This window comes from Chionomys nivalis, chromosome X (genome assembly GCF_950005125.1).
Source record: "Chionomys nivalis chromosome X, mChiNiv1.1, whole genome shotgun sequence".
NCBI lineage: Eukaryota > Metazoa > Chordata > Mammalia > Rodentia > Cricetidae > Chionomys > Chionomys nivalis.
The window spans coordinates 64,400,122-64,413,897 of NC_080112.1; positions in this window are offsets into that span (position 1 = coordinate 64,400,122).

Consider the following 13,776-nt stretch of genomic DNA (forward strand, 5'->3'; position numbering starts at 1 on the left):
AATCTATTTGAAAAGAACTTTAAGGCAATGAAGAAAGAAATTGAAGAGGATACCAGAAAATGGAAGAATCTCCCTTGCTCTTGGATTGGGAGGATCAACATAGTAAAAATGGCAATTCTACCAAAGGCAATTTATAGGTTCAATGCAATCCCCATCAAGGTCCCATCAAAATTCTTCACAGATCTTGAGAGGACAATAATCAACTTTATATGGAAAAACAAAAAACCCAGGATAGCCAAAACAATCTTATATAATAAAGGAACTTCTGGAGGCATTACCATCCCTGACTTCAAACTCTATTACAGAGCTACAGTATTGAAAACAGCTTGGTATTGGCATACAAACAGAGAAGTCGACCAATGGAATCGTATAGAAGACCCGGATTTTAACCCACAAACCTATGAACACCTCATTTTCGATAAAGGAGCTAAAGGTATACAGTGTAAGAAAAAAAGCATCTTCAACAAATGGTGCTGGCACAACTGGATGTCAATCTGTAGAAGAATGAAAATAGACCCGTATCTATCACCATGCACAAAACTCAAGTCCAAATGGATCAAAGACCTCAATATCAATCTGAACACACTGAACCTGATAGAAGAGAAAATGGGAAGTACCCTACAACATATGGGCACAGGAGATCGCTTCCTATGTATAACCCCAGTAGCACAGACATTAAGGGCAACATTGAATAAATGGGACCTCCTGAAACTGAGAAGCTTCTGTAAAGCAAAGGACACTGTCACTAAGACAAAAAGGCAACCCACTGACTGGGAGAAGATCTTCACCAACCCCGCAACAGACAAAGGTCTGATCTCCAAAATATATAAAGAACTCAAGAAACTAGACTTTAAAATGCTAATTAACCCAATTAAAAAAATGGGGCACTGAACTGAACAGAAAATTTTCAACAGAAGAAGTGCAAATGGCCAAAAGATACTTAAGGTCATACTCAACCTCTTTAGCGATCAGAGAAATGCAAATCAAAACAACTTTGAGATATCATCTTACACCTGTCAGAATGGCTAAAATCAAAAACACCAAAGATAGCCTTTGCTGGAGAGGTTGTGGAGAAAGGGGTACCCTCATCCACTGCTGGTGGGACTGCAAACTTGTGCAACCACTTTGGAAATCAGTGTGGCGGTTTCTCAGAAAAATTGGGATCAACCTACCCCTGGACCCAGCAATACCACTCTTGGGAATATACCCAAGAGATGTCCTATCATACTACAAAAGCATTTGTTCAACTATGTTCATAGCAGCATTATTTGTAATAGCCAGAACCTGGAAACAACCTAGATGCCCCTCAATGGAAGAATGGATGAAGAAAGTGTGGAATATATACACATTAGAGTACTACTCTGCGGTAAAAAACAATGACTTCTCGAATTTTGCATGCAAATGGATGGAAATCGAAAATACTATCCTGAGTGAGGTAACCCAGACCCAAAAAGAAGATCATGGGATGTACTCACTCATAATTGGTTTCTAGCCATGGATAGGGGCCACTGAGTCTATAATTTGTGATCCTAAAGAAGCTAAACAAGAGGGTAAACCCAAGGAAAAACATATAGTTGTCCTCCTGGCCATGGGAAATAGACAAGATTGATGGGCAAAAAAATGGAATCTTGGGGGTGGGGTGGGATGGGGGTGAGGGGAGATGGGGAGAGAAAAGCATGAAGGAGAGGATGAGGGGAACTGGGGGAAATGGGATGATTGGTGATAAAGGAAGGTTGGATAGGGGAGCAGGGAAACTCATATCTTAGTTAAGGGAACTACCTAAGGGTTGGCAAGAGACTTGAACTTGGAGTGGCTACCAGGTGCCCAGGGCAATGTCCCCAGTTAGTTCCTTGGGCACCTGAGGATAGGGAACCTGAAATGAACCTATCCTATAGCCATACTGATGAATATCTTGCATATCACCATAGAACCTTCATCTAGTGATGGATGGAGATAGAGACAGAGACCCACACTGGAGCACTGGACTGAGCTCCCAAGGTCCTAATGAGGAGCAGAAGGAGGGAGAACATGAACAAGGAAGTCAGGACCACGAGGGGTGCACCCACCCACTGAGACAGTGGGGCCGATCTATTGGGAGCTCACCAAGGCCAGCTGGACTGTGACTGAAAAAGCATGGGATAAAACCGGACTCTCTGAACATGGCGGACAATGAGAGCTGAGGAGAGGTCAAGGACAATGGCACTGGGTTTTGATCCTACTTCATGTTCTGGCTTTGTGGGAGCCTAGACAGTTTGGATGTTCACCTTCCTAGACCTGGATGGAGTGGGGAGGACCTTGGACTTTCCACAGGGCAGGGAACCCTGACTGCTCTTAGGACTGGAGAGGGAGGAGAAGAGGAGTGGGGGGGAGGGGGGAGGGGCGGGAAGAGGGGGAGGGAAATGGGAGGCGGGGAGGAAGCAGAAATTTTTTTTCAATTAAAAAAAAAACTTAAAGCTGATAAAAAAAAATATGAGCTGATAAGAGTCCAGGTTTCCTTTCCATTTTTTTATCACGTAATCCATGACCTATAGATCTCATATTACCATCTAAGATGCTTTCAATTACCATGCTTATATTTCAGCAATGTAAAGTGAAAAGAGGGGGCTCATACTTTCCTTTCAATAGTACGGCTAAGCTGTTGGAAATATGCTTCTGAATATATGCTGCTAGCAAAAAAAACCCTTATATACAAAGCTACAATTAGCTAGGAGTTGGGGAAATATGATCTGTAACTGAAGTATTATACATGGAGGTAAAAAAATTCTCTCTTATAAGGACCAGTGAGATAGTTTAGCAGGTAAAAAAAACAGATGCTATGAAAGCCTAATGGCTTGAGTTTGATTTTCAGAACCAAATAAAGGTGGAAGGAGACAATTTACTCCATAACATAAAGATTGTTCTCTGACCTACACACACATAACATACATGCAGTGTGGCCACCATGCTGTGGTACATATGCCCATTCATACACACCAAGCACATACATAATACTATATTAAAATATTTATTAAAATTCTTTTACATTCTATCTTGATAAAAGGAAACACTGTCTATAAAAGGGAACACACTGTAAAGAAATGCAACATGCTTTTGTAAAATCTATTAACTCCCCCTTCCTTAATAAAAATATTATTATTTTATTAAGGTACCTAACTTTCTTTAGGTATCTCCTATGCCTTAGGTGAAACTAAACTTACCTACCAACAATGCAGTGGCTCAATATCATTAACTTTTCTAGTATTTGTATCAAGATTAACAATCAGGGCAACCTAGACTGAAGAAGTTTCTTAGTGGCTTCTAAGGAAAGTTATTATTCATTGATCTAGAATAAATTTTAAAACCAAAGTTTCAAGTTTTTTCCATGAATACTGTGGTATATAAATTCTTATGAACACTGGTATATAAAATTATATGATAGTACATAACTGTCATAGTACTTGTTCTGAAGATAAAGTATAAGGCATGACAAAGAAAATATGATAAAATTATAGAGAAATACAACTTATATCACAAAATCAACCCTGAAAGTTTCCCCCCATTTCTAGACTTCACTAGGTGAAGCAATTAATTTAATTCTTGAATTTATTTTGTTTGTAGCCCTAATCATCATAAATGATAAAATAATGAAGGCCATGTGATGATTAAAATCCTATTCACAGTGACTGGAAAGGTGGCTCAGCAATTAAGAGCACTGATTGCACTCCAAGAAGACCCAGGTTTAATTCCCAGAACACACATGGAAGCTCACAACTATCTGTAACTCCAGTTCCAGAGGATACAACACCCTCATGCAGATATGCATGCAGGCAAAACACCAATGCACATAAAATAAAATAATAAAAAATCATATTCATGTGTATTTATACCCTACGCTAGTCTGATTCAACTTCTATAATCAAAAGGAATGAGGGCTGGGCCTATTACATGAAAACCCTAGATATTAGTGAATAATGTACTTTACAAACTTCTTCCATGGACTCTCATAAATAAATCGACTTCTCATTTAGGAGGAAATATTTCCCATCGTAAACATCTTGAGTCATCATCTATGGAAGAGCACCATTTTTGACCACTGTAGAAATTATCCTTTAAAAGATATGCTTGTGATTACTACTTAACTTTTACACTCAAGATTTTAAAAAACATAATGTGGGTATAAATGTGTGTATTAGAGTTTCCCTTTGCAGCTGTTTTTTGCTCCTGAAAACTAGAGACAAGCTTTCACAGTGAATGAAAGCATTTCTTTTTCACTTGCTGTGGAATGGTAACTGTGTACCTCAGCAAGGATCACGTAGAATGTTCTTATTTCCTTTTTATCAGATGTGTCTTCCTACATTAGAGAAACTAGGAGAGCCAACACAGAGACAATAATGAGGAATTTAGGTCCTATTATCTTTTTCCTGGGTCTTGAGAGGGTGAGCCTCGTGGAAATATAGTATATAAGGCAGCACGACTATGACAAGAGAGGAAGCAAGGCAGTAAGTGTCCCCTCTGTGAGAAAGATAATGGGGAGAGGTTAGATTTGCTCTGACAAATAAGATCTAGGGTGAAATTAGACATTTAAAAGGCCTAAATCCTGTGACATTTGTGGTGATGTAATATGTGACTTCCTTCTGTATATGTGTTGCTTTATTGGTTGATGAATAAAGCTGTTTTGGCCAATGGCTTAGCAGAGGAAAACCAGGTGAGAAGTCCAAACAGAAATATAGAGAGAATAGGCAGAGTCAGAGAGCCACCCGTGTAGCTGCCTAAGGAGAAAGATGCCAACACCCTACCCCATAAGCCACAGTCTCATGGCGATAAATAGATGAATAGAAATGGGTTAATTTAAGATGTAAGTGTTAGCTAGGAATTCGCCCAAGCTATTGGTCAGACAGTGTTGTAATTAATATAGTTTCTTTTTGATTATTTGGGTCAGGGAGGCCAAGAAACGAAAGCGCAGTCTCTGTTTACAGTGATGCATGGAAACTCGTCAGTCACTTGCCTGACTTTTGCTAGGATAGAAAATTTGAGGGCCTAAATCCAGCTGAACTGTGAAACCATGAATACCAAGGCTTTCAAATTCTATTTATCACTAATTGAAAATGCTCAGATTCCCAGGCAATTTATGCCACTTCTCTTTTTTCATTTTTCTTTCCCTCTTCTCTTCTCTTCTTAAAGCATTTGACATTTAAAATGACAAAATTGGGGTGAATCACAAGGATGTACAAGGAAGAAATTAGAAGGTAAATGTAAAGTCAAACAATGAATCAACACTGAAATAACCATATAATACAATGTCAAAGCATGGAATATTTGGAAACTCAGCCAGTGCCAAATACCAGGATTCCTAGGATTCTATACAAAGAAATTTTCTGTCTCCTAGGTAGTAAGCAAACAAATCAAGGCAGTGCTCTAGATACTGTCAAGACTTCTGGAAATCCCACATCTGGCAAAATATTAGTCCCGATGAGCTCAGCACATTGTTTACACAACAGTGAAAAGAGAGAACAAAATGAGAACTATGGAAAGGCACACTGACTAGAAGCAATGTCCTATTGTACAATATCCCCAATCCCTAGCTACCCCTCTACAGTATGACTATGGTGCTAGGAATTTTGACCACTCCCTGCATGCTAGAATGTACAATAGCCCAGTCTCTATAGTTTGTTCTCTCTCTAGTTAAGCAAAATGGCATATCAGTAGAGCCTGTCGTCAACCAGGCTTTAAACTGTTTTGTTCTCAGGGTGAGAGACACCAGAATATCAGAAAATTTACTTCCTCATCAGTAATTGGCACTGTGCCTGAGACCAATTACGTGGTTAGCTGGTTAGATCAGTTCTTGGAGGCCTCCAATGAATATCTCTCCAAAATTGTCCTCGGAGACCACTTAAATGCATCAGCACATTATTTCAGTTCATGGCCAAAGCTACACTACAGATAATGCCAAGAAATCATCTATTTTATTCCCCACCCCCACTGTGCTCAGCCGCATTGTGCCAAATAAAAGCATCAGCACAATCTAAAGATTTCAGTTCCGACACAATAAAATGCACTACCACCAATTTTTCACTTCAATAATTTCACATTTTGCATTGCAAATAACTCCTTGCCACATTATTCCTTTGCTAACAGAAGTTTGGATTCCCAGATGCATAGCACTAACTTTCTCTTGTGCTTTCTTCTAATTCTACTTCTTTCAAGTTCTTTTCTTATTTTAAAATTTTTATTCATTTTACATACAGCAGCTCCCCCTTCCTTCCTTCTGCTCTTCACAGCCCCCACCCCCATCCACTCCTCAGAAATGGTAAGACCTCCAATGGAGAGTCAACAAAGCCTGGGACATCAAATCGAGGCAGGAACAAGCCACTCCCCCCCCCCCCACACACACACACATCAAGGTTGAGCAAAGCATCCCACCATAGAGAACAGGTTCCAAAAAAAGCTAGTTCATGCTCCAGGGATAGATCCTGGTCCATTTGCTAGGGGCCCCAAAAACAGACCAAGCCACACAACTGTGCCCCACATGTAGAAGGCCTAGTTCTGTCCCATGCAGAATCCCTGAGCTCCCATGAGCTCAGGTCAGTTGTCCCTATGGCTTTCCCAGTCATGATCTTCTAATTCATCTTAACCTAAATGTTCTGAGTCAGAAATTCTAGACCTAAATCCTTGTTTCTAAAAGTGTCCTCAATGGGAGGTCCAAAGTGGGACCTGATTGGTGGTGCCTGTCTTAGATACTTCTCTGCTTGCTGGATCCCAGATGTCCAGATGTTCTTTTGACACATGTAGTTGTGCTACTCTGTGCCAATTCTGGTGTACAAAATGAGTTCCTGAAGTTCCCAGTGACTTCATGGACACTGTGAACTGCAGGCTGGAGGAAGTGCTGAATAGAGAGCACTGAACATCTGGAGATTTTCACATTCCTGGGGCATTATAGTGTATGATGAACCCCTCCTGTGCTAAATGTCTTATGCTAAAGCAGCAGTATACTATGGAAGCCCGAATACCCTGAGCCAACCATCACAGGCTGGAGGTGTAGGCCCAGTGAGTGTCCCTGTTTACTTTGTGAGATAATGTGGAAGGCCCCCCCCGTGCCCTTTTGGAGAATTCCTTCTTTGGCGCTATGTAAAAGTAATTAATAGAGAAACCAGTAAGACCTGGGGCTATTGGAACCTGCATCAGTCCACAGATCAGGACCTTTTCTTATCTGCAGATGCAGCCCACCATGAACACATGGAGTCTTGGTACTAAAGAAGGAAGGAGTAAAAAAGAACATTTTCTCTTTTGGTCCCAAGATGATCAGAGTTGATACTAGATTAAAAGATTTGTGCAGTATGTTTGGAACAGAAGGCCCTCCTAACTCACGGAAGGAAAGGCATAATGCCACAGCTCATTTCAGGGCCCTGATAGATTTTTCAGAGTTGGTCATTTTTCTATGTACATGTACTCAGCCTAGAAGTCCCAGGAGTAAGCATGTACAATATGTGACCACAGAGTCAGACACAATACTCCTCTGATGCTTAGTTTAACCAGATGTACCTTTGCTGTGAGGTAGATTGTTTTGTATCCTCTCCTTCCTGGATTTGGAATGAGGGGAGAGTGTCCTCCTCATGTTCTACATGTATGCTTTCCAGTTCTACCCAAGTGCAAGCTTTGGGGGGAAGATAAAGGAATTCTGATCTCTGAGGGTGACCTCACCTTCCGTAAGTCTTAAGTAATGCAGTTGGATCCTGAAAATGGAAGGATGCCCAAACCTTTTCCTTACTGTTTTCTCCCTCTGCAACTTGTTGCAAAGAAGCAGAGTGTGGCAGTGTGACAGTCTTCTTAGTGTCACTTTGGACTTGAGACCTCTAAATTTTAGTGCTTTCGTCTTTAGGCTCTCTTTGTCTCTGTGACATTCAGAAGAGAATTGCCCAGCTTCTGTCTAGCCTCTTCTGCCCTAAAGAGTCCCCTGATAAAGGAGGACTGGTAGGAGAGCCTTTAGACCCTTCAATTCTCTTAACAAATACTGACTGTGCACCTACTAATTGCTAAATATGGTAAAAGTTAGACAGAGCCATCACATAGTTGTGTCTTTTACAACTGGATTCATCAATTCCTTACAATATCTTTTTATCTATATAGTATCTTTAATTTTCTAACAAAATATAATTTAAAAATTTGTTCTGGTGATTTCACCTGGACTTCCGCAAAGTGCCATTCTGTCTTTCCATATACCTTTAAAACCTCTTGTTCAAGATATTTCTCCACCAATTTTCTGCCTTTATGTTTTCAGTGCCCTGCTCTTTCATTCTGTATTGATTTATTGATTTTTTTAAGGGAAGTTACTCTTGGGTTTCTTTCTTTGTATGTTAAACAAGCATCCAGTTTATAATAGGCAATCGACTAAAGAACAGTTGCATTTTGAAGCTGTAGTAGTTTGAATGAGCTCATAGTGGTATTTGAGTACTTGGGCTCCAGGTGATGGCACAGTTAGGGTAGGTTTAGTAGGTGTGGTCTCCATTTCAAAGCCTGATGTCATTTCCAGTTCACTCCCTGTTACCCGAGGCTGCTTGTTCGTTTCCTTGCCACCCCGACCTGAAATAATCACACAGAAACTGTATTATTACAACACTGCTTGGCCTATTAGCTCACGCTTCTTATTGGCTAGCTTTATATCTTAAATTAACCCTTTTCTATTAAACTGTGTATCGTCACATGGTTGTGACTTACTCATAAGTTTCTGTCCAGTGTCTGGTGTTTGTCTCCCACAGCAGTTACTTGGCTTCTTCCTGACCCTGCCTACTCTCTCCTCCTCTATCTGCTTGGAATTCCCACCTTGCCCTATTCTGCACTACAATAGGCCCAAAGCAGCTTCTTTATTAACCAATGGTATTCACAGCATACAGAGGGGAATCCCACATCACTCTGTCTGCTTTGTTCTTCTGCTTTAGATGTAAACTCTCCAATTCTGTTCCAGCAGCACTGCCTGTCTGTTGCCATGCTTTCCCACTATGATGATGATGATGAACTCTTATGAGGATGGAACCATAGCTCAGATAAATCCTTCTTTCTTTAAGTTTAATGTGTGTCTGTGTTGTGTAAGGTCATTTCTCTGCTTTACCTAGTTACTCCAAGTGTTATTCAGATGGACTCCGTCACTTTCAAACCATAGATTTCACAATGTTCTAGTCATTGCCATTTCTACCATGGGAACAAGGGAAAGAATATAGTTGATCATGCGGAAGTTTCCATGGGCCGGGCCTGGAAGTGGTACATAATTTCTACCCTCAGTCTATTAGAGAAGATTTCCCCACATTTCTATCTGTAGATGAAAAATCTAGTGATCCTGGGCCTATAAATCTGTTTCTATATCTATTATTATGGGAGATGGACAGATTAGGTTTGGGTTAACAGTTATTTCTATTATATACATGTATCTCATGTTGAATGATTTGAATAAAGTTTGCCATCTTTAAAGCTCTGGCTTTATTCATAGACAATCATCATTATACATACCAAGATTGATATCAGTTTTCATGGTTTCTTTTATCAGTGCCACTGTTCAGCTTTTATTTCTCATTCCTTGTAGAAATCTTTATATATATACCACCATATAGCCTTGACAGGCCTGAAGCTCACTAGATAGACAGATTGGCCTTGCACTCACAGAGATCTACATGCTTCTACATTCCAAATTCTGGGAGTGAAGGTATGTGCCACTATTCTTATCTAGAACATTCTTTCAGAGTGAGTTCCTGACCTATTAGGTCTATTTGAATTCTTAAAGATCAATTTCCATAATAAAATGTTCTTTCCCCCCACAATGCTTGCTGTATCTTATGACCTTCTACCTCATTTAATACATATTTTCTATTCTCTTTCAACCACTTATACTATGGTGCCACTTTAAGGCCCAAAATACAAGGTAAGTCCGAATTATATAATAGAAAGAAATTGTATTAGCACCATTTACATAGTGGCAACGTGGGCTTTTACATTGAAAAATATCCCAATGAATATATACTAATCAGGTAAAAAGGAAGAAAACCTTTGATTGCATTCTGTTTATTCTATAATTTTTCTCTATTTCAGCATCTTAGTATAAATTTCACAATAAATAGCACAGTAACTGTGAGGGTTTTGATTGTTTGCTTGTTCAGTTTTTTGAGACAGGAACTTTCTCTATTGCCTTTGTTGGCTAGGAACTTATTCTATATCCCAGGCTGGACTAGAACTTATTAAGTATCCCAGATTTGTCTTGAAGTAATAGAAATCCTCCTGTCTTTGCATCTGGAGTGCTGAAATGACAAGTACATTCTACTACACTCAATGTGTTTGTGTTTATGCTATTTATTTATTTATTTATTTATTTATTATGTAGTCTAGGCTGGACTCAAATTGATGGTTCTCTTCTGTTTCTCATGTGTTCATATTAAATTGTTAGGAAATAAATAAAAATAGAGATGTGATCATGGATCTTTGAATCATGAATAGAGAAATTTGTCACAATTATTGCAGCCTATAATCTTATCTTCATGTTGATAACATTTGGCTTGCTGTGGCACAATTAGTACTTGGCTATACAAAATATACAATTTCCAGTTGAAGCTCTCAAAAATGTTGCAATAAAGAAACAACTTAATACAATCAATTTTGCCTTAAGAAGACAAACTATGTTTTCTATCTTATCTTAAAATTAGTTCTTTTTGAGTTATGATTAGTATTTTTTTTAATGTAAAAGAAAATTTTTGTATAGGATATTCTGATCACAGTTTCCCTTTCCTCATCCCCTCCCAGATCTCCCTACCACTTTATCAATCCAACTCCATTCCTTCTTTCTTTAAAGTATGTTTTTGAGTGTTTTGTAAAATATATTTTGACCATATTCACTTCCCACCTCTCAGTTTTCCCCAGATTAAACTTTTTCACACCTAAACAACTTTGTGTCATTTCACAGCTACACCTTTTATTTTTATTTTATTTTTTATTTTAAATTTTTATTTATTTTATGCTGGGCAATGGTGATACATACCTTTAATCCCAGCTCTCAGGGAGGCAGGCAAACCTCTGTGAGTTTGAGGCCAGCCTGGTCTATAAGCGCTAGTTCCAGGACAGGCTCCAAAGCTACAGAGAAACCCTGTCTCAGAAAAAAAAAATATTCATTTTACATACAAACCACACTTCCCCCTCCTTCCTCTTCTCCTTCCCCTCCATCTCTTCCTACCCCACCTCTCATCCACTCCTCAGAAAAGTAAGGCTCCCATGGGAAGTCAACAAAGTCTGTCACATCACTTGAGGCAGGACCAAGCTCCTACTCCCCATAGCAAGGCTGAACAAGGCATCCCACCCTAAGAAATGGGCTCTAAAAAGTCAGTTCATGCACCAGGGATAAATCCCTGTCCCACTGCCAGGGCCCTCACGAACAGACCAAGCCATACAGTTGTCACCCACATGCAGAAGACCTAGTTCAAGTCCCATGCAGGCTCCCCAATTGCTGGCCTAATAAAGTACATGAGTTCCCATGAGCTTGGGTCAGCTGCCTCTGGGCCCCATAATGATCTTGACACCCCCTTGCTCACACAATCCCTCCCCCTCTCTTCGACTGGACTCCTGGAACTCAGCCTGGTGCTTGGCTGTGGATCTCGGCATCTGCTTCCATCAGTTACTAGATAAAGGTTCTATGATGACAATTAGGGTTGTCACTAATCTGATTATAGGAGAAGGCCAGTTCAGGCAATTAGGGTGGTCGCTAATCTGATTACAGGAGAAGGCCAGTTCAAGCAATGCTCCACTATTGTTAGGAGTCTTATCTGGGTTTATCCTAGTGGATTCCTGGGAATTTCCTTAGCACCAGGTTTTTTCTAACCCCATAATGGCTCCCTCTATCAAGATATCCCTTTCGTTGCTCTCTTACTCTGTCCCTCCATCAGCTCAACCATGTTGTTCCCTCATGTTCTCATCCCCCATTCCCTTCCCCTTTACTAACCCCTGCCCCCAGTTTAACCAGGAGATCTCTTCTATTTCTCCTTCCTAGTTAGAGCACTGCTGTACAATGCTGTACTTAAATTTATAAATTGCAATATATATTTAAAAGTTTGCTAAGAAAGTAGTTTTCTTGTTAAATAGTGTAATCACAATAAAAAGAATAAAGTCAAAGTTGTTCATTGGGACAGGTTATACAAGGAATTCAGGTTACTTTTTAATTAATAAATATCCCATAAAAGTATGGGTTATAGACTACCAGAATCATCTACTAAATCAGAACTTTGAGTATATGTTTTTGGAAATCTGCATGTTCAACAAGCTTCCTATGGTTCTGTATATAAATTATTTTGCAGAACATAATACAAAATTGCAAAATTTTAATATAGAAAATATAATAGATTAATGCATTAATTAGCTAGTCTAAGTAATAAATTTCAGATAGTTTATGACTATCATATTCAGTGAAGTATTGAATTTTGGACTATGCAAAGAAAGAGTATTTTGGCCAAAACGGCAAGCTGGCAACTGTAACAGCCTGCATTAATTGGTAGGGGCAATTCAGGATATTTAATCCTAAAGAAAAAAATTAAAGAAAGAGCCAAGCACCTCGAGTAGGATTTATCTATACATTATTCCCGAAATTTGCCTAAGAGTCAAGCCTACCTTGGAAGTTCTAAATAGCCAGACTCTTTAATATTTCTCTTTGTCATGGTTCCATGTTTTGAGGATTATGTCAAAACCCACATTTATCTGAGGTTATCACATCCTTTCTGGACAGAATATTTCACATCTGTCCTAAATGTTCAAAGTCTTCCCACTATTTCTTTACAAATATGATTTCTACAGACAGTTAACAATAATTCTTTGGCCATTGGATTTGTGAATAATTTATATTCCTTTGTACCCCATGGAGATCACTCATCTTTTTTGAAATTCAAGTTCCCCTTTCTCTGTGGTATATGTGAATATATTTTCTTTTCTTTTTTTTTTTTTTTTTTTTTTTTTGGTTTTTCGAGACAGGGTTTCTCTGTGGTTTTGGAGCCTGTCCTGGAACTAGCTCTTGTAGACCAGGCTGGTCTCGAACTCACAGAGATCCGCCTTCCTCTGCCTCCCAAGTGTTGGGATTAAAGGCATGCGCCACCACCACCCGGCATATTTTCTGTGTCTTTGAGGTGAACTTCTTCTCCTTCTTCAATTCCTTTTATTCTTAAGTTAGGTCTTTTCATGGCGTCCTAGATTTCAGGGATATTTTGTGTTAAGAATTTGTTGGATTTAAATTTTTCTTTGACCAATGAATCTATTTCCTCTACCATATCTTCAATGCCTGAGATTCTCTCTTCCAACTCATATATTCCGCTGTTTGTTTGTGACTATAGTTCCTGATCATTTATCCAGATTTCCATTTTCATAGTTCCCTTGGTTTGTGTTTTCATCATAGCCTCTATTTCAGTTTTTAAGTCTTGAACCATTTTCTTCATCTGTTTGATTGCTTTTTCTTGGTTTTCTTTAAGGGCTTTGTTGATCTCTTTCAATTTTTGGTTTTTCGTTTCTTCCACTTCTTTAAGAGAATTTTTCATTTCCTCTTTAAGAGCCTCTATCATCTACATAAAATTATTTCTAATGACGTTTTCTTCTGCTTCATCTGTGTTGGGGTGTTCAGGTCTTGCTGTCGAACCACTAGTTTCTGGTGGTGCTGTATTGTTCATTGTGTTGTTGAGCATATTCTTGCCCTGTTGTCTACCCATCCATTCCTCCTATCGATACAGGTGGAGCCTGTGCTTTGGGGGATCCCCTCTTCCTCCAATTGGTATAGCTGTGGCTCCGTTGAAC